The sequence below is a fragment of the Mustela erminea genome, chromosome 5, assembly GCF_009829155.1.
Source record: "Mustela erminea isolate mMusErm1 chromosome 5, mMusErm1.Pri, whole genome shotgun sequence".
Classification (NCBI taxonomy): Eukaryota; Metazoa; Chordata; class Mammalia; order Carnivora; family Mustelidae; genus Mustela; species Mustela erminea.
Window position 1 is genome coordinate 29,921,748 of NC_045618.1, and position 25,838 is coordinate 29,947,585.

General features: G+C 39.1%; 2 protein-coding genes across 3 annotated transcripts in view; one reads left to right on the forward strand and one right to left on the reverse strand.

Annotated features, from left to right (window-relative positions):
• PEAK1 (pseudopodium enriched atypical kinase 1) overlaps positions 1–9,856 on the reverse strand; it is a 306,975-nt gene extending 297,119 nt beyond the window's left edge. For both annotated transcript variants that reach the window (XM_032342363.1, XM_032342360.1), the window contains exon 1: positions 9,551–9,856. The gene's annotated coding sequence lies outside the window, so the exon portion shown is untranslated. The remainder of the gene's footprint in view (positions 1–9,550) is intronic.
• A 355-nt stretch (positions 9,857–10,211) lies between these two features.
• Positions 10,212–25,838, forward strand: part of HMG20A (high mobility group 20A) — a 90,201-nt gene continuing 74,574 nt past the window's right edge. Inside the window, exon 1 of the mRNA XM_032342366.1 lies at positions 10,212–10,535. The gene's annotated coding sequence lies outside the window, so the exon portion shown is untranslated. The remainder of the gene's footprint in view (positions 10,536–25,838) is intronic.

Genomic DNA, 25,838 nt, shown 5'->3' on the forward strand with positions numbered 1-25,838 from the left:
CAGCATACATGATTTTCTAGAAAATGAAAAACTTTAAGATACTAGCATCTCAGCATTTTTAGAGTAATGGTTCAAATTAAGTGAATAGTTATATTGAAACATTTATGTGTTTGCTATCCATACTTCACCTGACAACCTCATAAAGTAGAAATATTCATTTTACAAACGAGGAAAGTGAAGAATAGTCAAAAAACAAAATGTCAAACATCTGGTATGTAGTTGCACCGGATTCAAATTCTAGCAGTTTGACTCCTAAGCTAGAAGAACTCTACTACTAGAGGGTAGGATTATGGGCCACCTGAAAAACAGTGATGACATTTTTACAGTAGTAGTGTTTGTCTGGATTAGTCTAAAATGAGGATGTTACCATACAGATTTATTTTACTTTGCCCTAATTCTGACTTAGACAACTAAAGTTTTAGTATCCTAACTTTTCTGGATCAAGCTAACTCTTCATGTCTTACTTTATGTCTTACTTCATGTCTTCAAGGATCTTAGGTACTTCCTTCACCCAAAATCATTGTGAGTATTGTTATGTGCTAGGGACCCTGCTAACAAGACAAGTGCAAGAGTCTCAGCATATGCTCAGCATATGCTCAAGTTTCCCACAACAAATAAATACAACACAACCATGTCCATAAGTGGACGACAGCTTTGCCAACCAGTTTGGTGGAATAACTGAAAATGGAATCCTGCAATTCTCTGCCCCCTATCCTATAAAACAGATAAATCCCTTATTTTCGTTATAATTCTTTAAGAGGGACTGAGAAGGGGCGCCTGGGTGGCTCAGTGGCTTAAGGCCTCTGCTTTCAGCTCAGGTCATGATCTCAGGGTCCTGGGATCGAGCCCCGCATCGGGCTCTCTGCTCAGTGGAGAGCCTGCTTCCCTCTCTCTCTGTCTGCCTCTCTACCTACTTGTGATCTCTGTCTGTCAAATAAATAAATAAAATCTTTAAAAAAAAAAAAAGAGGGACTGAGAAATAATTATTCTATAGGTACTCCTTATCTGTCTCATAGGATACCTGTACTACCTCTTCTTAGCAGGCAATGAAAGCCTATCCATTTTTAGTATAAAGGAGATAAAATTAAAATATCTTACTAAAACCTCAGTTTACTAGGTTACAAGTTTAAATTACTTTAAAGTTCTATAAATGTATTTTAATACATACTTTAATACCAAATGATAAATGGGAATGTCAAAGATCATTTAAGAAGCAGTCAAAAAATAAGCATGTTCACAGAAGAAGGGAAGCCCACTGCTGCTTTATTTTACATGAAAACACTTTATCTTAAGCAGTCCTGAGTTGAATCCCACTGATTATGAAAAGATGGCAAAGGGCAAAAGTTAAAAAGTGAGTTGCAGCAGAAACCCTCCTAACCAGTTCATTGAGTGGCTCAATTGACAGCCAACAACCATAGGTACAATTACCAACCCAAAACTTTATAATGGCAGGGCACTAAGAGCAGAAGCCACCTAAGAAACCAAGGTCAACACATGGAGGAGCTTCTGCTTGTCAATAATTACTAGTTGTGGGCATGAAGCCCTGGCAAGTTCCCTGACGGACACAGGCTTGCGTTAATGTCGACCTGCAACACTTTCTGTTCCCTTCTTTTGTCCATGTCCTCTGACTTCTCCAGGATGTCATATCTGTACTATTATCCAGGACTTGCCTTCCACTGCTACTCTTTTTAAGTCTGTAATTTGTCTCATCCTAGATTGTAAGTTTATGGAGGAAGGAAGCAAGGTTAACCCCCAAAACAGCTCAATGCCTTGAAAATAACAAGCATTTATTAATGATGGATATGGAATCCACCCTGTAACTATACCCCCATCCTTAACATTCTGCAGAACTACTCGTCCTCATCTCTCTGACTGTTTTGTTCCAGGGGTCAGTCCTTGAACCTCTTCTCTATCAACATTCACTCTTCAGGCATTGATCTCATCTATATGGACAACTCGCATGTATCCAACCTAGACCACTCTCCTCTGAACTCCACATTCATTTGTTCAGCTGCTGACTTGATAATCCTATTAGCATATCTATTAGACATCTCAAACACTTAGCCAGTCTGGGAAAGAATTCCTGAACTCTTCCCAGAAATCTGCTCTGCCCACAGTCTTCACATCTCCATCCTTCTGGTTCTCAAGCCAAAAACCTTGGAGTCATCCTTGACCACTCTCTTTTCACATTCTATATCCAATCTATTAGCAAAGATAGTTGGATCCAAACATATCCAACTGGAGTCACATAAGTATAAATGCAGGCCTACTTTTATACACAGAAACAAACGCAGGTATGTGTGGATACATAGATTAGTATACATACGTATATTTCCTACCTCTCTGTCCACTGAATGTGCCCAGAAGCAGTGACATCAAGTAGCAACAAGCACACCTAGCATCCAGAGCTTGGCCTCAGAATACCATTCTCTGATAAAAGGAGCCACAGCTTCTTGAAAAAAAATGAGCCTAGGGCTATTGCAGGAAAAATACACAATGAGCCTGAAGCATCTAGTAGTACCAGAGAATAGAGACGTGTACATGTATACACACAAACGAAAGGTGTATGGCATAGGACAGAGTCAACCTAAAAGAGATCCCAATGACAAAAGTTGGATAATTTGGTCAATAAAATAAATAATGCTAGCACTGAACTATAACCCTAAGATTAAAATAAATATCCATGAACTGGCATTGATATAAATGATTAAGCACATAGACAGAAAAACAGACGAGAAAGAACAAGTCTTCCTTACAAAAGAATTCCAATTAATAAATACAGAAAAAATTAGCAAAATAAAGAGGTACTTTTAGAACACAATAGCAATAATTATTATCAGTATGATCTACTGATGAATGCTAAAATTAGTGAGCAGAAACAGGATACTGGCAAAGCCTCAAAAAATCCCCCCCCCAATATTTACCAATTATTCTAGTGGTTTTAATATATGTCAAAATTCACTGATTCTCCTCCTCCAGGAAGTAGATGTTTAATTCTTCCCCCGCTTGAGTGTAGGCTGGACTTAGCAACCTGCTTCTACTGAAGAGAGTAAGGAAAGGGAAAAATAACTTTCCAGTGGAGAAATTTACCAGAAAACACCTTAACAGAGTGATCACCAGCGATAAGTCATGTTGGTAACATTTATCTCCTATAAGGTATCTCCTATAAGAAGGGTGTTTCACTGCTATGGTATTCTTCCCCCCAAAATCCCTAACCCCATTCTAATGAGAAAACATCAGACAAACCCAAACTGAGGAACATCCTACAAAATACCTAACTAGTATTCTTTAAAAGTATCAAGGTCATAAGAGATAAGACCAAGAAGAGATAAAGCAGAAAAAAGAAAAGACCAAGAAGAGATAAAGGAGACCTGAAAACTAAAAGCAATGTAATATCTTGGTATAAATAATGGAATGGAGAAAAGATACTAGTGGAAAAACTGGTAAAATACAAATAAAACCAGGAGTTCCACTGAAGTATTATACAAATGTTAATTTCTTACTTGAAAAATGTTATATAAGATGTTAACTTAGGGGAAACACAGTGAAGGAGATATGGTAGTGGTTCTTATTAGGAGCAGTTTTGCCCCATAAGGGACATTGGGCAATGTCTGGAAACATTTTTGTTTGTTAGAACTGCAAATATGGTACTTGCATCTAGTGGATAAAGGACAGGGATGCTGGATAACATCCTACTGTACAGGGAAAACCCCACCACAAAGGATTGTCTATTACAAAATGCCAATAATGGGAAGATTAAGAAACATAGCATAAGAATACTCTCGGTACTATCTGTGCAACTCTTTTGTAAATCTAACAGATCCAATTACTTCTCAATTCCTGATCCAAGACTATCTCTCAACTGATTTTTTTTAGGAGAGTCTCCTAACAGGTCTTCTTGATTTTACTCTGTGCCTCCTTAGACTACTTTCAACACAATGGCTCAGAGTGAAGTTTTTTAAAGCATAAATCCAATCATGTCACTCCTTTGCTCAAAACCCTGTAATAGTTTCCATTGCACAAAGTAAACATCCAAGTGCTTACAATGTGGCCTACAGGTTCTAGGAGATCTAGACCCAGTTATCTCTCTGACCTTACCACCTTCTCTGCTGTTCAGCCCAGTACAGGTACACTGGCCAAGCATGTCTCTGATTCAGGACCAATGTAAAATGTTGCTTCTACCTCGTATGCCCCTAACTTCTTTGAAGTTTTTGCTCACTTCTCCCCAAGTCCTTCCCAGACACCCTCTTTAAAAGTGCACAGACTCGGGGCGCCTGGGTGGCTCAGTGGGTTAAGCCGCTGCTTTCAGCTCGGGTCATGATCTCAGGGTCCTGGGATCGAGTCCTGTATCGGGCTCTCTGCTCAGTGGGGAGCCTGCTTCCCTCTCTCTCTCTCTCTCTGCCTGCCTCTCCATCTGCTTGTGATATCTCTAGGTCAAATAAATAAATAAAATCTTAAAAAAAAAAAAAAGTGCACAGACTCTGTAGCATTCCTGTCCCGCTTGCTTGCTTGCTTGATTTTTCTCTACAGCACTTATCTATCACCTTCTAACATAACAATAACTCTCACTTATTTTGTTTAATGTCTGTCTTATTCTCCCTAGAATGTAAGATTCATGAGGGCAAGGATTTTGTGTTTGGTTTGCTACTGCAATCAGTACACCTAGAAACCATTTGTTAAATGAATGACACACCTCTGAAATCCTAAATTAAACATGCCAGTATCTTTCAACGACTTCTCATCACTATGACATTTTCTGTCTTATCGCCTTAAGAATATGATTTGGGGGGTGCCTGGCTGGCTCAGTTGATGGATCATTTGACACTTGATCTTGGGGTTGTGACTTCAAGCCCTACACTGGGCCTAGAGTTTACTTAAAAAAATGAAAACTCTTTTAAAAAGAAGAATATGATTTGGAGAAAAAAAATAAGCTTTGGATCATGGTTTCATCACTTGATAATGTATATCTCTGGACCGATTGGTTAATCTCTCTAATCCTGTTTCTTCATCTGATGGAGAATGGCAAAGGAAAAACTATAAGGTTAATAACACTTACACTGTAGAGTTAGTGTTAGAATTAGAAATAAGGTGGTAAAGTGTCTAGCATGTAGTAGGTACTCCATAAATAAAAGCTAACATCATTGCTCCCTCCTCACTAGCTCTTCAGCATCACAGTGACACCTATCTAGCTTTCATGCCCTTCCTTTTCTCCTAACTGAATCATCCTTCCCAGGCTTCATGTTCCTGACCCAGCCTGGACTCCACAGTTCTTTGATTCAGTCACAATCTTCAATATCTTTTTTCAGTTCTCTATAGAAAACAATGTATTAGCCCTGAATTAGCTAAGCTTCTGTTGTTCACTATTAACCCCCTAAATGCATTACAATGTAGCTAGCTGCACTAGCAAAGGTTACAAATGACATTTTAATCACCACTTCTCAGAAATTTTCTTTAGTCCTTATCTTCTTTGGCCTTTTCATGGCAGGATACAGTGTTGACCACTCCTAGTCCTTGAAATACTCTCTCCTCCCTCAGCTTCTGAGACAAATCTCTCATAGTTTCCTTTTTTCATCTTTGGTCTGTCTGGTACAGATGGTTGGCTTCTCTTCACTTGCCCCATACAGCAGCTCCCAAGAGAAATGTGAAATCATCCTAAATTTTCAACTTTACTGAACTCCAAAACCTGATTATTTACCCTGTATTGTTGATAATACTCGATCTCTTACACATCCACCCTGCCCCTTTTTATCCCTCATCCTTTCTCACCAGGAATGGCCTCCTAACCTGACATGCTTCTAGTTTTGCCCTTCTCTAATCCAGCATTCCCTTCACTGTCAACAGGATAGGTCTAAGACACAAACCTGATTCCATCACAGCATTTTTCCTCCACTCAATCCTTACAGCCTTCAGGATAAAGTCAAAGCTCCTTAACTTGGCTGACAAGGCATTCAGTGATTTGGCCTCTTGCCACTTCACTAGCCCCTGTTTGAAAACTGTGCTATCCACCTGTAGCTTCTGATTACTTGAATGTGTATTGTCTAAATTAAGATGTGCTTTAAATTTAAAATACATACCAGACTCTGAAGACTTAGTATGAAAAGGGGAATGTCAATTATTTCAATACTTTCAAAATATTGATTATATGTTGAATGATAATATTTTAGCTATATCAGATTAAATAATCTATTAAAATGAATTTCAGGGGCACCTGGGTGGCTCAGTGGGTTAAGCCTCTGCCTTCGGCTTAGGTCATGATTCCGGGGTCCTGGGATCGGAGAGCCCCCTTCCCCCTCTCTCTGTCTCTGCCTGCCTCTCCGCCTACTTGTGACCTCTGTCTGTCAAATAAATAAATAAAATCTTAAAAAAATGAATTTCACTTTTTTTAACTACTAGAAAATTCACACATGTATATGACATATTTGTGGCTCACATTATATTTTTACAGGACAGGGCTAGTCCAAAATGTTCTTTCCCATATATTGAGGTGACAGGGTTAAGGGAAGGGGGGGGCCAGATGGGTTAAGGAGCAAAATAAACTGTTCTTTTATCAAAATAAATAAATAAATAAAAATAAAACATCCTCTCCCTTTTTCTGCATGTAGTTAAGTCCTATTCTTGAAGATTAGCTTGGGTAACCCACGAGGATGTATTTCAGGACTCCCCCTCCCAACTACCTCAAGTCTGAGTCAGCTACTCCCACCTACCCCACCCCAATTCTCAGACAGGTGGTGCTTCTACCCATAGGAATCTACTTACACCTGTGTCATAGATCACAGCATATTGTTAATTATCAGTTATCAACTATCTTCTCCTCTGCAACTGTACACTGCTTGCAAGAAGGAACATCATTCTACATTACACTCAGGGCCTACCAAGCCTACCACTTAAAAGGCAATCAAAACATTTGTCAAATAAATATGAACTATCTATTCCTGGCCTGAAAGTTCCTATAGTTTCTAGTTCTACAAGGAAAACAAAACATCAGTGAAAGAATGTGCCTATAGACTTTCCAAGGAGCTCTAGTAATGAAAGGACTGTGATGGTGGTGAGGACTAGGAATTACAGAGAAAACAGCAATGAGAAAGCAAAGCTCATCACACACACCTGCCTCTTACAGTAAAACAGGGATTTGCAGCAGTGATATGGAACCCTGAACTCACTCTTGGCATGCCAGGGGCCACAGTCTGGTTCCTAAATTACTTAAACAACCCAACCAACAAAAGAGTATGATTTGGCAGGTTTCAACATAAACAGCTAGAGCCCAGCACCTGTTCCACTTAAACAGCACATCATTACAGTTAAAAACAACAACAAATCTCTCTCATGAAGCAAATGCTAATCTCATGATGCTTCACCATGGAGCAATTTAGAAGAGTTATTATATGAAATGTGCCAAAGCATGAATTTATGGCTGATGCTTATTTGGCAAATACGGTTGGCACGGTTAGATGTTGCAAAACATGTATGCAAATAAGCAAATAAAAGTTTTTAAGCTCTCAGACTTAAATATTTACATTACCATAAATGTACAAAGATAAATGTTTATATGAGTACACATATAATGCATTCCAGGAACACATTTTTTAATGTGATTGTCAGAAACAGTTATGAAGTGGCATTATTTCTTTATGGGCCTCAGGGCAGACTCTTAAAAATGAATTCTGACAGAATGTTAATGGGGTACAAACATTAGCAAGGAAGTTTCTCTGTACTGGGTAAAAGGAATACTCATAATACCATAACAGTTCAAAGCAATCTTATCTTTTCCTTTCGCCAAAATATTTTCTTCCCATCCTGGAACCCAGCCAAACATAAATATCAGCCCCTAAAAGGGAGATAAAGGATAGAAAGGAGGACCACACATCACAAAGCCTCAAAGAAAATAATTTGACATTTTTTTCCCCACATAATATGATCAAGTTAGAGTCTCCAAAATAAAGACATGATAAAATACTTCCCCCTCTGACAGCTATGGAAAGATGTTTGTTTTTTCACATAGTTTTTGAGTTGGTCATAGCCAAAACTCACTAGGAATGGTATGAATTCTGCTTCCATTGTTAACTATTAATCTCTGGGCCAAAGCTATACCTCCCATCTTCAATGCCACAAAAATGTACCATACCTGCCATTATAGCTTACTAAAAGAGTCACAGAAGAGAAGAAGTGACAGGCACTTCAGAAAGTAATTAAGGTAGTCAGTGAATTGAGCTATCTGGAAAAGCTCCGAGATTACAGGAGAGGCCATCATGCAGCAACTAACTATCCAAGACTTCTCATGGAAAGTTTTACCCCTGTGCATAATTCACGTTTTTCACTTTCACACTATAGAGAGCAATATGGGTTCTCCCACTACACACATTCCTACATTATTTCATTTATCAGGATAAAAAGACGCTGTGGCTGAACAAAAAATCAGTACCCAAAACAGGCCCCAAAACAGAATCCTGGTGGCAAACACGATTCAGGTGAAAAGCTGTTGACATACATCATCCAAAGACCTAAAAATAGCCTTTTATGTAAGTCTCCAAATACTTAATTCAACGCTTAATCTTACCACATTTAACAGAGTCAGAAGAAAAATGTATTAGGTTTTCTACAGCAAAGCCAATAAAGATGAAATCATAGTTTTCTTTTAACTCGTCACTATCCCCTCAACGCCAGCCTTCTAATAACTCCAATCCACAGCTCTCAAATTCCTAAACTTGGATCTTGGGCGGGGGGGGGGGGGGGTGGGGGGGGGACGGATGGCGAAAAAGTACCATTTAAAGGTGGGAAATCTCCTTCCTGTTGCTCTCAGCTGTCTTTAACATTGTCAAAGGTCGAAAAACGAAATCAAATTCTCAGACCGATGGTGCAGAGACAGCGAGGGGGAGGCATGGGGGTTCAGACTGCTAGTCCTCAACGCGGAAGGTAAGAAAAGTAGCAAGAACGGATGAGTCAAAGGGCAAAGGAGAAATAAACTGACCAACCGAACCACTGAAAATTCCCAAACAACCCAGCAAACCCGCACGTTAGCGGCCTCACAAACCGCAGGGCCAAGGGAGTGGGCAAAGAGCCCCCGGGTTTCGTCCCGGCGCGGCCGGCGAGCCTGCGCCGGATCCGCCCGGGTTTGGAGCAGGATGACCGTGTAGACTTAGCAAAGAGAGAGAGAAGCCCTTCCTGCCCCAGTCTCCCCGCATCCAGCTCTTTACAGGCTTCCCTTTCCCCAGCAGCCTCCCAGCCGCGCCCGGGGGCGTCCCTCTTCTCCAGGTCCCAACTTTCCCTCCTCTGGGGGGCGCCGAGCTACCGGGGCCGCCGCCGCCGGCGCTGTAGGGGGCGGGGGCGGCGGCGGCTAGCCCCGGGAGCGGCGGGGCTCGGGGGTGGCCGCAGAGCCCGCGCCAGGCGGGACACACCGGCCGCCTGGGCCCCCGCGGCGGCGCCACTCGACCCCGAGCCGCCCCGCCCGGATTCCCCCGGGTCAGCGCCCTCACCCCAGGACGACCGTGGTCCCCCAAATCGGCGCCGGAGGAGAAGGGAACCAAGGGGACGCGGGGAGCCCTGCCCCCGTTACCTGAAAGGCGCACATGCCGCTGTGGTGACCACCATCGCCGGCCGTCCCGTCCCCTTCCTGGTGACCGCTGCCGCCTCCACCGAGCAACTGACACTGACTAACAAGTAACTAACTACTCGCCGCCGCCGAGTCTGCCGCGCGCTCCCGGCCGCCCGCCGCCCGCCCAGCCCACCAGCCTGCCAGCCTCCTCCCAGCCCAGCGCGCCACCCCTCTGCGCGCACACTCGCCGCCGCGCTCCCTAGGGAAGAGCACGCGCGCGCGCACGAGCCCTCGGCCGTCGGCCCCTCTCACCAGCCTCACTTCGGCCCCGCGGGAGGAGTCACCGTGACGCCCCTCCTCTCGCGTTCCTACCTCCAGAGGATGAGCCTATGAGGGCACCTGACTGGCGACGGGGGCGTGGCCAAAGGAAGAGGGCAGGACAAGCAGGACCTTGGTCCAAAGTGAAGGGAAATTTTGGTTCCATTAAGTTCCAGAGGAAAAGGGCAACAGAGTATTGGCCCTTTGGGTGCCGAAGTCCCTTGATCAGTCTGCTCTCGAATACAAAACATGTGTTTCCAAGGATTCCAGTATATAGCAGTTACCGATTCCTTTCTGCAGGCCTTAGCAGTTTAAAAAACTACATCTCCCAGAAACCTCCGCGAAAGTAGACTCACCTTGCGTAATCACGTAGTCCTTCGCCGCATTTGAACAAAATAATCCCTTCGTTTTTCTGAAGGTGTGGGAAATAATATTCCATTTTTCTCCCCACCGGAACAATTTTAAATGTTATTGCGCTAAGAAAAGTTACCTATGAGAAGATGGTTAAGCGACTAGGTAAAGGGAAAGAAAATATGACAAAATAAAGTGCTGCGGATGAATTTTTTTCCATGCTGTGAGGCGACGGAGTGAGAAGAGTGAAGGCGATTGAGAGGGGCTCAGGGAATTGTCCTCTGTGCAAGGGACTTTCTATAGGCCCCAGGCCCCTGCCTGCCCCTATCGTCAGCAGGTCAGTAAGCACGGCGAGCTTCGGGGTGGCCACAGTGGAGGTGCCCTTCACCCCCTTGAGGATCATCTCTCTTTTGCTGTTGTTACTGGTTTGTCTCGGTTTAAGGCCGACTGAATGGGGGCGCTTCACTTCCGGTTGGGGGAAGGGAGGAAGGCAGTCCAAGGGGAGGGGGAAGACAGAACTCATTTCCTGTGGGGGTAGGGTGATGGTTTGGGGGTGTCCGACCCACTTCAGTGCCGGCGAAGGCTTGAAAAGGTGGTACTTGGTGCCATTTGCATAGATGGTCTCTTAAAGTTTTAGGATTTTGTTTTATGTGAAAAGTTAGGTTATTCCACGAAGTTGTGCTAATCACCAGCCTCCAGTCAGAATTTTTGAGTTTTATTTCCACGTGTAAGATGGAAAATTTGCTCCCTCCAGTTGTTTAATGCGTTCATCACAGTATTGGAAGACCCTCGTTAAAACTTCTGCGCTCTACAAGACATACTTTATTGTGTAATTAATGGATTCTCTACCTCTGCTCCCCTACTCAAGTCCAACCTTATTTGAGTGAGGTATAGTGGTGTGTTCTGTCTAGGCATGCCACCCGAACTCTGTAGGTGCTCTTTTAAGGAGGTCGTTTATTATAGGACTCGGTGTTTTGAGGCATTTTCACCTTATAAGAGTGGAAGTATCGTACTGAAGTACTAAAATACTTGGTATTACCTTAACTGGTATGATGAGGGTCTTACATTCCTAGACCTGTTGATTTGAGGCTACAGCTTTTGCCCTGTATCTGAAAACAACTTCCCCTAACCTTAAAAATTCTTACATGTAACTTTCATGTAGCACTTGTGAGAGTTGTGCGCTGGTATATTTTTCCCCTTGGTAATTTAATTACTTTCAGCACCGATTAAAAACTGGTATCTGCTGTTTGTGTTTTCAAACCATGGTGCAAGAGTCATGATACTAAGCTAGATTTTAAGCATGCAGGACATTTGGCTCACAGAGGACAAAGGTGAATAAGACAGAATTTTTTATTTTTCCTATGTTCTCAATGCTTTATAAGAAACGATATGTAGAGTGGTAATAAATACTCAACAATTTAGATTTCTTGGCTTCTCTATTCAAATATCGCTGTGTGGGTGTGTGGGTGTGTGGGTGTGGGTGTGTGTGTACTGAAGGAATCAATCTGGAGCCTATGAGATCGCAATTTCAGTGATTTTAGAATACCAAGTGAACTGTAATGTCTTTAAAGGATTTTTAAAAGAATAAGGCCTGTGTATTTTTTCCTTTGGGATTTGTTACCTACTCTATCCTCAGAATTTGCAGTTGTTTTAATTCTAGTTCTTTTTTTTTTTTTTTTAAGATTTTATTTGTTTATTTGACAGAGAGAGATTACAAGTAGGCAGAGAGGCAGGCAGAGAGAGAGAGGGAAGCAGGCTCTCCGCTGAGCAGAGAGACCGATGCAGGACTTTATCCCAGGACACTGAGATCATGACCTGAGCCGAAGGCAGAGGCTTAACCCACTGAGCCACCCAGGCACCCTAATTCTAGTTCTTTTTTTTTTTTTCTTTTAAAGATTTTATTTATTTATTTATTTGACAGAAATCACAAGTAGATGGAGAGGCAGGCGGAAAGAGCTAATTCTAGTTCTTTTAAAAAGTTATTTCACTTAGAGTTTATTACAAAATGTTTTAAACCAAATACTACAATAAGGAAAAAATATGTGTTTTAGCCTTCTGTAACATTAAAAAAAAAAAAAAAAACGAAGACCCTAAAATCAGTGAGTTACCTTTCGAAAGACTACAAAATTTCTGCAGTAACTGAAAAAGCAAGACCTGATAATGTCTATGTTATGATTAATTGAAGGTTCAGGACATGTAGACTGCTGCAAGCAAGTATTAATTAATTGATTAGAAAGAAAATGCTCACTATCTTTCATATTAATATAATACAGAAGAAAATAAGATATGATCACCCTGACAAATTAAACTATAGTATTAGGAACTATTGAAGTAAGCAAATATTGTGGAACTAAATAAAAAAGATAGAGAGAATTTAGTTCAAATATTGATTGAGATACATAGTACTGCCTTTAGGAAACGGGAGATCAAAGGAGTTTTTTTTCTATTGGGTCTTTATGATATTCTGAGGAAGAATTGCAGTATAACAGAAATAAGAAAAATTGCTGCAGCTGAAAGACTTGAGCAGCTTGAAGAACTGTCTGTTCTGAAGAAAGTAATATATACAGCACATATCTGAAAGAAGACATTTTGTGATAAGTGGTAGTTATTCATTGGTTCCATCAAAGAAGAAATATTAGAAAAGCTTGTGAAAAACAGAGGGAAAAGTCTATGAAACCTGCTTTTATTCTTTTTAAATCTTTAAAAGTGTCTCTTTAGGAAGGATTGCTATCTTCCAAAGACTTTCTTTTTCCTTCTGTGCTCTTTGTTGCAGCTTTTTTTGTATGTTTTAATGGAAACATAGTATCAAAATTAGAAAAATAAAGACTTATAGAAGTGTACTCTGCTACTTCTTTGAGTTAATGATTTTGAGATTTTCATTCCATTGCTTGCCATCTATAAGAAAGAAATTGTTGGTACTTTTAGGGTACTCAGATTAGATAGCCATTTTTCTTTTCCAAAAACAGCCCCTGGATATATTGCTCACAAAAGTTTAAAACATTAAAATAATAGGTCAAAATTTTGGATTCCATTTCATTGAATCTCATTATCCACAGAGTCCTAGGTGTTGTATAAAGTGCAAAAAGTGTCTTTTAATTTATTTTGTCCACCTTTCATTGTAAAATCATGCTGATGTTTTACAACTATTGCTTTTTTTGTATATTTGTTTTGGTAGTTTGTTTTTACCCTGGGGTTGAGTGTTAAAGAGAGTACCCTAACAACTTCATTTTTAAGCTTACTACTCTGCTATCTTTATCTCTATTTCTTTTTTTTTCTTTTAATATTTTATTTATTTATTTGACACAGAGAGATCACAAGTAGGCAGAGAGGCAGGCAGAGAGAGAGAGAGAGAGAGGCAGAAGCAGGCTTCCTGCCAAGCAGAGAGCCCAACGCAGGACTCCATCCCAGGACCCTGAGATCATGACCTGAGCCGAAGGCAGAGGCTTAACCCACTGAGCCACCCAGGCGCCCCATCTCTATTTCAGGAGTATTCTAATGAGAATACCCCTTACATGACTTTACATTATGTCAGCAGAAGTTTGTTGAATGCTCACTGTGAGATGGACCCTGTTCTAGGGACTTGTGATGTATCAGTGAGTAATAACCAGTGACAAATAACCAAATATCAGTGACAAATAACCCTATTCTCATGGAATTTACTCTCTTAGTGTCCAAATGAAAAGTAGACTCTTACTCCCTTGGTATGCCTAAATAAGATCTATCATATAGTCATTGTTGATACTGGATTGAGAAGCAGCCCTAAACTTCATCTCTCTTTATCTTGATCTCTAAACCATTCTAAAACCAGTTTTGAATATTTCAGCCTGATTTTTCTCTAAACCATTAAATCCCCTCTGTTAAATATTTAGTCCTTTTCATCGATGCATGCATCATAAACTTACCATTCTGGCCTCCTTTATATAGCAAAAGCAAATAAAAGCGATCAGTAGGGAAAATAGAGGACCAGTGAGGCCTGGTTTCAAAACTGACGTCCACCTTTTACTATCTGAGCTTACTATCTTGGTTACCTTGAGCAATTTATTTAACCTCTCTGAGCTTCAGTTGCCATAAACCTAAATACGGTTGTTTGGTCAATCGAAAATATTCTGAGTAAATCACCTGGCACGATGCCTGGTGGTAGGAGCTTAATGAATGCAATTATTTTATTCCCAGTCTTGCTTCTGCTCTTTTGGCCATTAAGATTTGCCTACAAGTGTGTTTTAAGCCTTAGATGTCCCCAAAAGTATGTAGATGCAGTGCCAGGATTATTGAAATTATACCTTCTCCCATCAACGTGCTTGGCTATTAAGATTTTATTTTTTATCCCTTGTTGGAAGGAGAGATCTCTAATATCTATGACCACTTTAGAAAATATATATGATAGAAAAGTTTCAAGAAAAGATTAAGGAGTACACCAAAGTAATTTGAATTGTTAAAGATTTTGAAATGATTTTTCTAAACCTATTCAAATACTAAGCCTAACATTCAAGAGCCTTCACTCATTACCTGTCTACACGTTCCTAACTGGACTGGTCTCTGAAAAAAATTCTGTATTATACCCAGCCTTTCAATATTTGTTCTTGCTATCCTCTGCCTTAAAAATGTTCTCTTTTCCTAGGACTCCCTATCAAAATGCCATCATCTTGGAGGCACCTTCAACTCCAGGATGTATTTTTTTATGTCAGTCCTTCTCACTCCACTCTTTCAAGCATGTATGCTCTGACCATTGACTCTCCAGAGCCTTTTGTACTTGCCTTATGGCATTTAGCATCCAGAGCTGCTGGAGCTGTTTGTTTTTTGTCGTTGTTATTTCTGTATATAGAGCTTATGTACCGCCATAAAAGGCTGCAGACCATATCTTATTCCTGTGTCTGCTGAAATACCTGAAACAATGCTATTCATATCGTAAGTATTCAGTGCTTATTTGTGGAGTTGGGATATGATGGAACTTACTAACTTTTGTGCAGTTTGTACCCGACATTAAGCACAGTGACCAGTGTACAACTCAAATGTCTGCCAAATGAAGGAATGAATGAGTCCTCATTTTCACATTTGTGAGCATCTCAGGGTGTCATTGTATCAGTAAGCATATATTTTAAAACTACTGTATGATCAAAACTATGAGAGTTGATCCCTGTCCTCAATTTAATTGGAAAGAAGTAAGTTGCAGTTAACGTGTAGACTCAGAAGACTTCAGGTGTTTGAGTGAAGGTGGGATGGAGAGGTCAGTATAAAGTTGTTTGCATTGTGAAAGATAACCCAAGCTATCTAAACTCAGAATATTTAGATCTATATTTAGATATCTATATTTATATTTGATAACTATATTTAGATATCAAGAGGTACTTAACTTGTATTTCCACTCATATTTTGCATATCCAAGAAATTGAAAATACAGGGATGCCTGGGTAGTTGGTTAAGCATCTGCCTTCTGCTCAGATCATGATCCCAGGGTCCTGGGATCAAGCCCCACATTGGGCTCCCCACTCAGCGAGGAGCCTCCTTCTCCCTCTGCCTCCTGCTTCCCCTACTTGTACTCTCTCTCTTTCCATCAAATAAATAAACTTAAATATATATCTTTTTCACACAAAAACTCTTATGCAGATGTTCATAACAGCATTATTCATAAGTCAAAAAATAGAAACGAATTCAAATGTTCATCAGTTGATGAATGAATAAACAAAGTGTAGTATAGCCATGCAAAGAAATATTATTCATCAATAAAAAAGAATGAAGTAGTGATACATACTATAGTATGGATGAACCTCAAAATACTACACTCAAATGAAAGAAGCCAGACACAGAAAGCCACATTATGTATGATTCCATTTATATGAGATGTCCATAGAGATAGAAAGTATATTAGAGGTTGACAGGGATGGGAGATGGGAGATGGGGAGTGACTGCTAATCTTCTGGGGGTAACAAAAATGTTCTGGAATTAGATAATGGTGACGGTTGTACAATATTGATGCTAAAATACCCTGTATACTAACATACTGAAAAACAGTGAAATTGTACACTAAAGAAGTACGTGAATTATATCTTTAAAAAAGGAGGTACTTAGACTTGAAGAATTTGTATTTTGGATGGAACTAGAAGAAAGCAAGAGTATGGAAGCAAGGAGGTGGTAATAGAGGGAACTATAAGTGGCTAGGTACAAGACTAGAGATATGGGGAGGATCGGGTGAGGATGGGTATGAAGGTTTCTGGCTATCTTTTGTCTTAATGAAGCAGGCAGTAAGCAGTTGGTTAGACTAGAAAGGCATCCTAGGATTTTGAAGGAAACGTCAGACTTTTGATTTGGTCAAGGATGTGGTGTAACTTGATTTGCTTGTGAAGGTAAACTGAATTTAGAGGGTGAAAGTATCAAAAGGTAAGGAGGTCCGATAGCAATCAACAATGAAGTTAATGAAGAAGGTTGGAGAACAGAGAATAGATAAAGACACAAGAATTTGATCCTAAAACTATCCTGCAATGGTGAAAATAGAAAATTTTTTAAATGAGAAGGAACCAAGGGCAGTCATCTGAAGAGGTCAATGCAAATAAAGGTATTCATTTGAAGAAACATGTGAGTACCTTTCGTTTGCCAGCTATTATCCTTATTTGAATTAATGTCTTAGGGTAAAGTCTTATGAGTGGTATTATTGGTTCTAAGAGTATGAGCATTTTATAGTTCTCAATACAATACTATATTATTTCTCTGAAAGGTTGTACTAATTTTTGATGCCACCAGCAATGTAAGTGTGTTGTTTCCCCCATAATTTCACCAGCAAGTTTTTGGCTAATCGAATAGATATGAAATTATTCTTCATTTTGGCTGTTGCTGTTAATATACCATTTTCTATACCTTGGAATTGGCATCAATTGGAGCATGAAAGATTCAAAGCCTTTATATTTGCTCCCCCATCTAGAATGGATTCTTTAAAAGATAATGGATTTTTAGGACCCTAGAAATAAACCAGCCTCCAATTTGAATTAGCTTAAAAACTACTTTATTCAATGGCACTCTCCTTATTTTCTAAATTATACTCACATTCAAACCACAGTTAGCCGTAATTCCAAATACTGTTTGACTAACTTAATTCTAAAATTAGGTGTTGTCGGTATTCACTAACTTCATTTTACATATGAAAAAATTGAAACTTAGAGAGCTTAAGGTCACTGCCCAAAATCTCTTAAGCAGTAAGTGATAGAGACAGGATTCAAATGTCTCTTGGGCAAGTTATCATTCTCATACTCTATGATCCTTCAGTATCACTACTAAAATTTTCTAGGGGCTTACAGAAACTGGAAGAAAAATCTGAAATGGAACTTGGATAGTCAGGCCCTTACCTGTACACTTAATGGATCAGTTGGCAGACAAGTTTTTTTTTGTTGGTTTTTTTTTTTGTTTGTTTGTTTTTTAAGATTTTTTCTTTTTAAGATTTTATTTATTTATTTGACAGAGAGAAATCACAAGTAGACGGAGAGGCAGGCAGAGAGAGAGGGAAGCAGGCTCCCTGCTGAGCAGAGAGCCCGATGCGGGACTCGATCCCAGGACCCTGAGATCATGACCTGAGCCAAAGGCAGCGGCTTAACCCACTGAGCCACCCAGGCGCCCCAGACAAGTTTTTTATTTGCTTCATTTTTTCCCTTGAGGAGGCTACAGTGCAAAGACAAAGAGAAGAGGGTTTCTCTTTATGCCCACATTTTCAGTGCTCTTTCTGTTTCTCCCTAATGTGCAGTTACATACTGTCCCAAAATTTACAGTGGGAGCAAAGGAGAAAGAGAAAAAAAGGAAAGCGGTGGTAGAAAAGCAATTGCCTTTGCGTATATACATTGAGATTCATCTGATAGTAGGAACAGACAAATGGCCCTAAGATTGTCCCACAAAGTAGCTTTTAAAATAATAACTTCAAATCTCTCCTGGTAACAAGGTTAGTAAGAGATTCAAATAAAAAGATATTCAAATCATGGTAGGCATTAACAAAAGAAGAGATGCTTTCACTTTCATTCAAGTATAGTATGCTCACTAAGCATATTTAAGATTAGGAATATTAAACAAGAGATGTCATGTTCCAATACTGGTTTTTAGTCAGATAAAATATAATCCCAATATATAGGTAAGGCAGTTAAGGCCCAAAATTAGGCAACAAGCAGATGACACTGGGGATGCTAGAACATAGGCCTCCTGCTTCCCAGTACATTTTACTAAATTAACTGAACTAAAAGAAAATAATAATGTATGGTTATTTTGTAATTTATATGTATAATTTTTTACAATTTAATATGTTATCCTCAAGAGAGATCATTTCTCTGTGTATCTTCAAACAACAATAATAGAGATCCACACACCAGATTACTAAATGTTAGAATGTTAGGTTAGAATAAGTAATACTGAAGATTAAGTTAAATAATCTATCTGTAAATTATACCTAAGTAATATTTCTCTGTATACAACATTGCATTGATGAGGGTGGGAAAAACACATCTTTTGAAAACTTACCGTAGAAACATTATTCATAAAAGATTATGATATTCATGTATATGTATTTGTATTGAAGCATTTGAATTTTCAACACAGCCCAGTTCTCTTTCCATTCCTACTCCTTCAGATGAAACTAATGCCCCTCCTTAGCAAGAATTAGTATCCAGATACTCTACTTTTTTTTTTCTTAGCCTCAGAATGTATCTCTTTCTCCTCTTTCCCATCTCCACATTTCTTTCATTCCTGTACTCCATAGCTTTAATTCCTATTCTTCTGACACAAACCTTTCATTTTTGTTGCTGATGGTATCACAAGTACTACAACTCTTTTGGGGGAACAACATAACAATATAGCTGTTATATCAGCAATAGTAAAGTGCTCACAGTCTTGAGCCAGTAATTGACTGATAGGATTTTATTCTGAGAAAATACTTCAAATGAAGAAAGTAGTTAAAGGCACAAAATGTTAATAGTACTGATATCTATATTGTCTAAAAAAATGGAAACCTTCTAAATATCTAACAATAAAATAATGGTTAAGCAAATTATGACCTCCCCATTCAGTAGGCTATTAGACATTTTTCATAAAAATGTCTTAAAATACATAGATGTTTTAAGAATGTTTTTCAGAAATGAAAAGGAAAAAATAAATAGGAGAGGAAAACTGATGTGATTAGTGTATATTTCTGAAGCATTTGTATTTCCTGTATAATAACAACTGACATTTATTGAGCATTTGACTGGTATCAGACATGATACAAAAGCAGTCTTATAGAAGTAGTGTTGAGTAGTTAGTAGGGAAAGTGCTCTGGACTCAAATCTTAGCTCCATCACTTACTACTGTGTGACCTTGGAAAAGAAATGGGAGAGAATAACCATATCTCCATTAAATTATTAAATCCACATAAAGTGCCTGTCACATACATAGCAAGCGCTCATTAAGTGTTTTTGTTACTAGATGTTTTACAAAAATATTTCTTTTAATCTTCACATCCTTATAACTTTATAAGATAGTATTCATTTTACATAAAAGAAAGTTGAAACTCAGAATGTTTAAAAATGTTGGTTAAGTAATTTGCCAAAGTCACACAGCTAATAAGCAGTCGAGTTTTGAATGAGAACCCTGCTATGACTTCCACTTCCGGCTGTGAAGGACTGGGTTGCTGCAGACTGATGCTTTTGCTGCGAACAACATGAAAAGGCAGATATCGTACCAAAAAAAAAAAAGAAAGAAAGAAAAGGAAAGAATGGTGGCATCAGAGACCTACTGGGGTAGCCAAGACTTAAGAAACCAAAATTATGGAGTCCAGGCAACTTCAAAAAAGTGTGCTTATGCTCTATCCTTCTCTTTTCCCTTCTAGAAATTTGCTTAATTCATGGTACAAGAGAAGAAATTATGAAACCTAACAGGATTTCTGCTAGAAGCAGAGGAGCCAGTTTAGGGCTGGTACACAAAAATTGGAATTTAGAGATCCCCCCAGGTGGCCGGGACAGAGGAGCCAAAATCCTCGGAGAAAAGGTTAGGCGCCAAGAAATGATTTTTTAAATTTATTTTTCCCTTAGGGTATTTGTTTGCTACACAGAGTCAAAGGCTAAGAAGCTAAACAGAAAACCCCTGAAAAACAGAGTGAAATTTTTTGTCTCTCTCATGATGCTAAGAAGCAAAAGTTAAAATTCTGGTCCCTCCAAGGAGGAAAGGACCTATAAACATCCCAGACACAGACAGTGACTAATAAGTTTAAAAAATATATGCTAAAATGGAAAATGTCACTAGAGAATTAGAATTTATTTTTAAAAATCATTTGGAAGTTCTAGAAACCAAAAAATACAGTGACTGAAACAAAAACCTTTACTAGGATTTAACAAAACTTGAAGAGGTGAATTGAAAGATAGAGCCTTAGAAAATATCAGACTAATGGGCGTCTGGGTGGCTCAGTGGATTAAGCCTCTGCCTTTGGCCCAGGTCATGATCTCAGGGTCCTGGGACCAAGCCCCGCATCCAGCTCTCTGCTCAGCAGGGAGCCTGCTTCCCCCTCTCTCTCTGCCTGCCTCTCTGCCTACTTGTGATCTCTCTCTCTCTGTCAATAAATAAATAAAATCTTAAAAAAAAAAAGAAAATATCAGACTGAAGCATGAAAAGAAAAAGTATGAAAATATAATAAAAAGTATAAGAGAATGTGGAAGGCTTAATAATGGCCCCTGAAAGATGTCCATATCCTAATCCCAGAACCTGTGCATTTGCTACCCTACATAGCAAAAAAGAACTTTGCAGATATAACTAAATTAGGAATCTTGAGTATGATTATCCTGGATTATCCAGATGTGTCCTATGTAATCAGAAGTGTCTTAAGTGAGAGGCAAAAGGATCAGATATACAGAAGATACACAGAAACAGGTCAGAGAAAAGAGAAGATGCTACATTCTTGGCTTTGAAGATGAGAAAGGGGCCACAAACCAGGGAATGGAGGCAGCACCTAGAAACTGGAAAAGGCAAGGAAATGGATTATCCCCTAGAGCCTCCAGATGAATCCAGCCCTTTGGAACAATTTTTAGACTTCTAATATCCAGACTATAAGAAAATAAATTTGTATAACTCTAAGCCAATAGTTTTATGGTAGTTTGTTATAGCAGCAATATGAGAATATTCAGAAATATGATGAAAAGGTCTAATACACTTGTTATTGGAGTCCCAGAAAAGGAGAGAGAAAATTAGAAGTGATGTTTGAAAAGATAATGTGTTATGACTAATTGTTAAATTAACCTTTGGTAAGTAGAGCTCTGGCGTGTCAAGTGGTGAAGCACAGGCCAACAAAAGATCATAAGGGACTTGAAACAGAAAAATTTGGTTCTCACAGGTCCTAGAGGAAGTGCATGGTACGCCTTGAGGAACCACACAGGAAGATCAAGGCAGGGGTGCTGATACAGAGAGTGACAGGCCTGGGGCATATGCCTTCATGAGATTCCATGGCTAAAGTGCTTTGAAGTTCCCAGGCTAAGGCTTGACTGGTCAGTTGAAACCAAAAGAACAGAATTTGGTGAGCTCCAAGGGGATCTTACATGGGGGACCCACAAAGGGGAGGCCCTGGGCAGTAGAGGAGACTGTTAACATAAGGGCTGTTGGGTAAATCACATCAGGAACTTAATTATATTAAATTATATTAAATTTATGTATGACTCTGCAGGCTGTTGGCTAAGGCATGTGCTTTCCTCAGGGGCAAATGTCAGTTTCATGCCCTCCAACCCCCCAGGCTGCTTGGCCAAACAAAATGGACATCAGTGCAGCAATACCATGAAGTACCTTGGCTAAACTTTTGACTGAGAATTTTCCAAAACTGAGGAAAGACATCAACACATGGATTTCAAAAGTAGAATAAACCCCAAGCAGAATAAATACAGGGCGGGGCGGGGGGGAAGAAAAAGAATAAATGCAAGGAGTACCAAACTTGGGCACTTTGTAGTAAAACTGCTGAAAGTAGCCAGAGAATTAAGACCCTTCATATTGAAAGGAACAGTGATAAGACACATCTGACTTCTCAACAGAAATAATGGAGGTCAAAAGAATAATTGAATGCAATCTTTACAGTGCTTAAAGAAAATAACTGTCAATCTAAAATTCTATACCCAATGAAAATGTTGTTCTGAGTACATGAGACATAGGGATTACCAGAAAAATAACAAAAACAACTTATTTTGTGCAGACCCTCACTAAAAAACAAAAAACAAACAAAAAATCCCAAAACCCTAAAGGTAATTTTTTAGGCAGAAGAAAAATGATCCTAGATAGAACTTGAAAGTTCAGGAAAAATAAAGAGCAACAGAAAGGATAAACATATGGATATAGCTACATTAACAGTGACCTTATAAAAACAATAATAATAATGTCTACTGGGATTTTAAGTATATATAAAGTTAAAATTATGATAATTGTAACACAAAAGGTAGAATCATTGTAAATGAAAATTAATAAGGTCCTGGCATTGTCTGGGAAGCAGTAGAATTCCTAATGTCTTTTGTTTGTTTGTTTGTTTTAAAGATTTTATTTATTTATTTGACACAGAGAGAGAGATCACAAGTAGGCAGAGAGGCAGGCAGAGAGAGAGGAAGGGAAGCAGGCTCTCCACTGAGCAGAGAGCCCAATGTGGAGCTCGATCTCAGGACTCTGGGATCACGACCTGAGCCGAAGGCAGAGGCTTTAACCCACAGAGCCACCCAGGCGCCCCAGAATTCCTAATGTTTTATTAGACAAAAATAAGTCGGTGATTCATATTGTAATCTCCTGTATAACCAATAAAAGAACAGTAAGTGAATGTACAGCTAAGAGAAAAACAGAACGAAAAATTACTAGATTAATCCAAAAGAAGGAAAGAAATGGTCATATATAACAGATGAGACAGAAATAACAACATAATTGGTAGAAACCAAATTTTATTTAAAAACCAGTGAAAACAGTAAATTGATTTGTTTTTAATCCAGCTACATACTGTTTATGAGGGATAAACCATAAATGTAAAGACTGAGAAAGATTGGAAGTAAAAGAATGGAAAATAAAATACAAACACTGAACAAAAATTATATATAATGCAATATGTAATATAAGTAGTAATACACAATAGACTTGAATACAAGAAGAATAACTAGAAATAAAAAATATTTCAGGTAGCCTGGGTGGCTCAGTGGGTTAAGCCTCTGCCTTCAGCTCAGGTCATGATCTCAGGGTCCTGGGACCCAACCCTGCATCTCTACTCAGCAGGGAACCTGCTTCCCCCTCTCTCTCTCTCTCTCTCTGCCTGCCTCTCTACCTACTTGTGATCTCTGTCAAATAAATAAATAAAACCTTTAAAAAAAGAAAAAACTTCATAATTATAAAACGGTCATTCTTTTTTTTTAAGATTTTTTTTTAAGTAATCTACACCCAATATGGGGCTCAAACCCACAACCCCAAGATTAAGAGTCCCACATTCCACCAACTGAGCCAGCCAGACACCCAAAAGGGTCATTCTCTCAGGAAAACGTAAGAACTGTGGGTTCGTATGTATCTCGTAATGCAGTTTCAAAAATGTTTTTTCAAGTTCACACAGATCCTTTACCAAAATAAATCATGTGATGGGCCATAGAGACAGTCTTAACAAATTTAATCCAGAATATGTTCTCCAACCACAATAGAATTAAGTAAGAAATGATTTATAAAAGAGTAGGTAGGAAACTCCCCCCAAAATACATTTCCAGATAACCCATTGGATCAAAAAGAAAGCACTATGGAATTAGGACACATTTGCAGCAGAATAATAATGAAAATAGAGTATATCAAAATACATGTGAATCTGCCTAAAGCTGTATTGAATGGGAAATTTATAGCTATAAATGCATGTATTAGAAAAGAAAAAAGTCAAAAATCAGTGATTTAAATATCCATCTCAAGAAGTTAAGGAAAGAACAGCAAATTAAAGTAAGTAGAAAAAAGGAAATTATAAAAAGTAGCAAATTGGGCGCCCGGGTGGCTCAGTGGGTTAAAGCCTCTGCGTTCGGCTTGGGCCATGATTCCAGGGTCCTGGGATCGAGCCCCACATTGGGCTCTTTGCTCAGTGGGGACCCTGCTTCCTCCTCTCTCTCTCTCTGCCTGCCTCTCTGCCTACTTGTGGTCTGTCTGTCAAATAAATAAATAAAATCTTAAAAAAATAATAAAATAAAAAGTAGAAATTAATGAAATAGAAAACAAATGTGCAGGGGCGCCTGGGTGGCTCAGTGGGTTAAGCCTCTGCCTTCGGCTCAGGTTATGATCCCAGCGTCCTGGGATCGAGCCCCATACCGGGCTCCCTGCTCGGCGGGAAGCCTGCTTCTCCCTCTTGCACTCACCCTGCTTGTATTCCTTCTCTCGCTGTGTCTCTCTCTGTCAAATAAATAAATATATAAAATCTTTTAAAAAAACAAAACCAAAAAACATTGACTCCATTATTTAAATTTCATTTACAAAGAAAACCATGCCTAGATGGCTTCACTAGTGAATTCTTTTCTTTTTTTTAAGATTTTATTTATGTATTAGAGAGAAAGTATGAATAAGGAGAGGGACAGAGGGAGAAGGAGAAACAGACTTCCTGCTGAGCAGAGAGCCGCACATGGGCTTGATCCCAGAACCCTGGGATCATGACCTGAGATGAAGGCAGATGCTTAACCAACCAGAGCCACCCAGGCGCCCCACTGGTGAATTCTTATAAATGTTTAAAGAAGAAGTAACCCCAATCTTATTCAAACTCTTCAATAGAATACTTGTTTTCTGAAATCAGCAAAGCCTTGATGTTAAAACTCGACCATCACATTTTGAGAGAAAATATTTACAGGCCAGTCTCTTTTATGAACCTAAACGTATTACTTGGGAATGTAAAAAGTCTAAAAGAATGTACAAATTATTAGAATTAATAAATGAGGGACGCCTGGGTGGCTCAGTTGGTTAAGCAGCTGCCTTCGGCTCAGGTCATGATCCCAGCGTCCTGGGATCGAGTCCCACATCGGGCTCCTTGCTCCGCAGGGAGCCTGCTTCTCCCTCTGACTCTGCCTTCCACTCTGTCTGCCTGTGCTCGCTCTCACTCTCTCTCTCTCTTACAAATAAATAAATAAAATAAAAAAAAAAAAGAATTAATAAATGAATTTAGCAAGACTACTCACAGCAAGGTCAAAATACAAAATTAATTTGTATACAAGCAATGATAAGTTAGAAAATGAAATTTACAAAAACAATACCGTTTATCATAGAATCAAAAAAAAAAAAATCAAACTTCAGTCCTGCAAGACCTTTTGACAGAAAACTTTGACAGTAATTAAGAGCTAATAATCTGTAGTCAGATTGGGAATCTCAGTATTGTGAAGATGGACTCCTTCCCAAATTGATCTATAGATTAAATAGAATCCCTAATAAAATGCCAGATGGCTTACATATAGGGTAGAGAAAAGGAGTGACAAATTGGTTTTAAAATACACATGGACATAAAGTCCATATGGACATGGACATTAAAATCCACAAGGACTAAGCGTAGTCAAGACAATTTTAAGAACAAAGCTAGAGGACTTTCATTACCAGGTAACAGGGTTTGCTATAAAGCTACAGTAATTGGCATCATAATTCGCATGAGAATAGACAAGTGGATCTATGGAACAGAATAAAGAGTCCAGAAAGGGTC